This window comes from Eptesicus fuscus, chromosome 16, assembly GCF_027574615.1.
Source record: "Eptesicus fuscus isolate TK198812 chromosome 16, DD_ASM_mEF_20220401, whole genome shotgun sequence".
In the NCBI taxonomy this organism is placed as follows: domain Eukaryota; kingdom Metazoa; phylum Chordata; class Mammalia; order Chiroptera; family Vespertilionidae; genus Eptesicus; species Eptesicus fuscus.
In genome coordinates this window covers 63,999,556-64,003,974 of record NC_072488.1, presented here as the reverse complement: position 1 = coordinate 64,003,974, position 4,419 = coordinate 63,999,556, and the positions used below count along the sequence as shown (strand labels likewise).

Below are 4,419 nucleotides of genomic sequence, written 5' to 3'. Positions count from 1 at the left end.
TGGCATGTTGGAAGTTTTAGCTAAGACATCTACTGGTTATAGGATGTTACCAGAACAAGGTTAAATGTCCGTCGTTTAAGAATGGAGTCGCTCTTGCAATAAGCATCCCGGTGATTTTGTCACTGTTGTTGCCATTGTTGTTTACTATGAAATGTCACCATGCTGGAATTTTAAGCAGATGGGTTTGGGCTCCATTCATAATTTCCCTAATTTAGGAACAATTATTATCACAGAAGGAGACGGTGGCACCTGCCAACTGCCAGAGCCCAACAGCAGCTTTGGTCTTGGCACGCGCACGGATGCGATTTCTCTCTTCCGGTGATCTCTCCGCACGCTGCCTGTGCCGCTGGTCCGGCTGCCGTCGGCAAAGGACGCAGCCAGGCTCCCCCTCCTGCGGGGCCTGCGATTCCGGGCCGCACCCGCTCCGCCATGTGCCGCCGCAGGCCTGGCTGCTGCCTCCACACATGCTCTAACTGATGCCGCGGCGCCTGTTTTGCCTGGATCCTCCTGCAGGCCCTCTGCTGTGGGCGCTGAGTCCCAGCCAGATCCCCTTCCCGGGTGAGCGCCTCTCGCCCTGCACGGCGGAACCTTCCACAGCTAACTCCCCAGTGTCGGCTGCTGCAGGGGTGACGCCCTGGCTCATGAAATGAGCGGATGGAAGCAGGGATCCTACTGGCCAAATGCATCCTAGTGTTCTCCTTTTGATTCTTTCATTTTTTTCTGTCTTTACCTTTTAGAAAATGTTAATGTATTCCTGATGAATTCAGTGTGAAAAAAATATGTTTATCAGCTGGGGTTTAAAATTTTTATTCATAATAGGAATATAGTGGCACTGCCAATACTTTTCCAAGTCAGCCTGGAACCCTCGCCAGCCCGGTCCCGACAGGATGACCACGCAGAAGAGTTGCAGGGAGGGAGCTCGCCAGGATGCTCAGGCCGTGCGTTTTAATGGTAGGTAGTGGGCATGGGCTGAAGGAAGTGGCAGGCGGCGGGATCCTGCTCGCTGTCATGGGTAACTGCAGAAGCTGTGCCTTTAGCCAGGGCCACACAGATGACGAGTGTGTCGCTGCTAACAGGTGCTGGCTGTCTGGAGCAAGCCCCAGTTGCTCTTGTGAGAACAGGCTCTGAAGCAGTTGACGACATTCCGCATCTCTACTCGGAGCAGGGAGCGGGGAAGGCGGCTGGAGGCTCCTGCCCAGCCTCCCACCCAGCCTCCCGCCCTGCATCCATCTCCTCCAAGCCCCTTCTCTCTCGTTTCCTCGGAGGGCCCGTGCGGATGCCCAGAGAGGGATGGATTTGACCCTCACCCGCCTCAGCCTCTGGCCTGCTCCCACCGTGATTGTGCCCACGAGGCCTGCAGTGGTTTGCTGTGCAAAGAATCCCAGCACGGCCAGCTCCTCTCAGCGCACAGAGCTGAAGTACTTACCAGGGCGATTCTCTGAGAGCAGGCAGCACCGAGCAGGTGGGACTGGGCCAGGCCCCCTCCCAGAGCGGGGGTCTGGTCCTCCCCACTGTAAACACACCAGGCGCCCGCCAGGCCCAGAACGCGGTCCTGGCCTCGGGCACGCCCTGACCGCCCCCCAGGCTCTGGAGCAAACAGTGCCGCCTGCTCTGTGGTCAGATGGGGGAGAGCCATCCTCCCGTTGTTTGATTTCCAAGCTTGCGTCCACCTCCCCGAGGCCTCTGAGAGCTCAGGGCTTGCAAATCAACATAACGTTTAATTAACTGCACATTAAAGTTTCCATCTTTCAAAGAAGGGAATTGGGGGCAGTGGGTGCACTTTCTGAAGCCTTCGTTAATGAAAAACACATTCTAACGCCGGGGGGGGGGGGGGGGTCGGGGTGGCCCTCGCCAGGCGCGGTGGTGGCCTGCCCTCACCCCCTCAGCCAGCTCCTTCACAGACTGCCAAGGCCAGGGCGGGCAGACCCTCAGCTCTCTGAGAGCGCTCTGGGTTATTCTCTGGAGTTTCAGTAAAAACTCAAAAACGTTTCCCATTATACTGAATTCTCAGCAAAATTAACGGTACATGTACAGCACTGTTAAGAGAGGCATGTATAACATGATTAAGTACTGTCTGTGCTGCCTGGAATGGGTGCAAGCTGCTGTCACTCCTGACAATGACAGAGGCACAGGGGCGGAGCGCAGTCAGCTTGGCTTTAGGGAGCAGCAGCTAGGGCTGGAGACAAAATGAGACAGACCAGAAGGTACCCAGCCAGGTTTGCCTCAGACCGGCCAGACCCTCCAGGACACCAAAATTACCTGCGGATTCAGGCTGAGGCCACACACACACACACACACACACATACACTCCACATGCACGTGCACACATGCTCATCCACACTCAGACACACTCACTCATCTTGGCTGGAGATCCAAAATCACAGTGAGCGGGGCGAGCATTGTTCAGAAGTCGGTGGATGCTGGTCCTATGTCCACCATAAACCACTATCTTCTCTGCTCAACCTCCTCACCTGAACAACGGAACCCACCCTCATGGTTGCCAAGATCACCCACTGCCCTTCTGTCCGGGTTATTGTTGTCACTCTAAAAAGGAATTGTCTTGCAATGTTGTGTTTTGCTCCTTACTTGTGTATATGGCTCCTCCCAATATTTTAAAATCTTTGAGAAAAAGGAGTAGATCGTTTTTAATGTTATACTATGCGTCATGCATATCTATTTAGTCATGCTCATAAGTCACTTTTATGATGTGCCAGGCACTGTGCCAACCTCAGGATATGGACACTGGCCCTGCCCTTTGGGAGGAGCAAACAAATAATAAAACAGGCCAGCCAAAACCGGTTTGGCTCAGTGGATAGAGCGTCGGCCTGCAGACTGAAAGGTCCCAGGTTCGATTCCGGTCAAGGGCATGTACCTTGGTTGCGGGCACATCCCCAGTGGGGGGTGTGCAGGAGGCAGCTGATCGATGTTTCTCTCTCATCGATGTTTCTAGCTCTCTATCCCTCTACCTTCCTCTCTGTAAAAAATCAATAAAATATATTTGAAAAAAATAAAAATAAAAAATAAAACAGGCCACTGAATTAATTCCAAATTATAAATAGTGTCAGGCAGAAAAAATAACAAAGCCTAAGACAAGAAATGATACAGAAGATGAGACCAACGTCCAGACTGAACCTCTAAGACAGCTTCTGGGAGGGACAGTCACGGTGAGTCATAGGAAGAAGAGGCAGAGCCGGCCACGGCACCAGCGGGAGACAGGTGTTCCCGGCAAAGGTTCCTGGCACAGGTGCCTGGCACGTGCAGGCACACGACCAAGGCTTCCTGATTTGTTGATAAGAGTTTATAAAGAAAATCAAATAAATTCAAATTAGTAAGAAAATCCAGTCAAAATGGACTTCTGTACAGACAAAGGAACCAGTAAGTAAGTGAATTATTCACTTTGCAAGAGGAGGTACAGACGATGGGCCGTGCCCCCACGTGTGCTCACCTCAGCCCATGAAACACGCCAGGCTCGGTGCTCTCTGACCCTCAGTCTTCTCCTCTACATTCTCCTCAGATGTGCAGTAGGTGCCTTGCACAGGAACTAAAACCCCAGGCAGTTCTAGGTTTCCCCACAATTCCTTACATTCATCAGCTCTCGGGCCTGGGGGTGTTCTCACCGTGTGGCATCAGGTGGAGACAGCATCTCAATCTCCTAGTTTCCTCCTTGCAGTCACCCGCGAGGTCACCCACATCAGAAGATCACGGGGCGAGGAGGAGGTGACCAGCGGGCCCCAGAGCTGTGGCCAGCTTCGCTTCATTTAGCTGTGATGCGCAAGATGTGACAGAAGAGGCACCTGAGCTGTTCAGACACTCGGCTCTCACGGTGCCGGTCACCAAGCCATTGTCCTTGCTCTTCTTTGTTTATGGCCAGCCGCGTTCTCCTGCTCCCTCCGGGCCCTAATCCAAAGGAGAACTTCGGTGGAGACGGAGAGGTAGGAAATAACTAGCTTCCAAATATCTAGCGAGGTAGATTGTCCCGGGCTGGACCCTGACTGATGCACTCACACAGGAGACAAGTGCTTCTCTTAATCAGTTATCACCGCCTCTGTGCCAGGAGCCAGAGGTGGAGGAGGCGAGGCTGAGACAGCTGTACCTGTGCTACCGGGTGTGCACAAGCGACATCTGGCTGCAAGACGTGCCTACCCAAACCTTGAAATTGTCTGATGCCCTTGATCACCTTGCTCTCTTCTTCGCCATTTTTTGGCCCAAGTCCTGCATTACCCTGTTAAGGCCAAACATATGATGATAAAGCCAGTCCTTACTCTCAAACTCCCAAGCTCATGGGGATGTGTGAGCAGATGATGTCACAACAGGGAGGGAGTGATCCCCACTGTGATCAGAATTGAGATGGGCAGTGTGTCTGAGCGAGCACAGCCGATGACCCATCACCCAGCCCAGGGGAAACTGGCAGGCATCTCA

General features: G+C 53.2%; 1 long non-coding RNA gene across 1 annotated transcript; it reads left to right on the top strand.

Annotated features, from left to right (window-relative positions):
- Positions 1–479: 479 nt before the first annotated feature.
- On the top strand, positions 480–1,230 carry LOC129151808 (uncharacterized). Its single transcript, XR_008558449.1, has 3 exons — positions 480–558; positions 820–951; positions 1,077–1,230. It is a non-coding gene; the product is annotated as an uncharacterized LOC129151808 (long non-coding RNA).
- Positions 1,231–4,419: the final 3,189 nt, after the last annotated feature.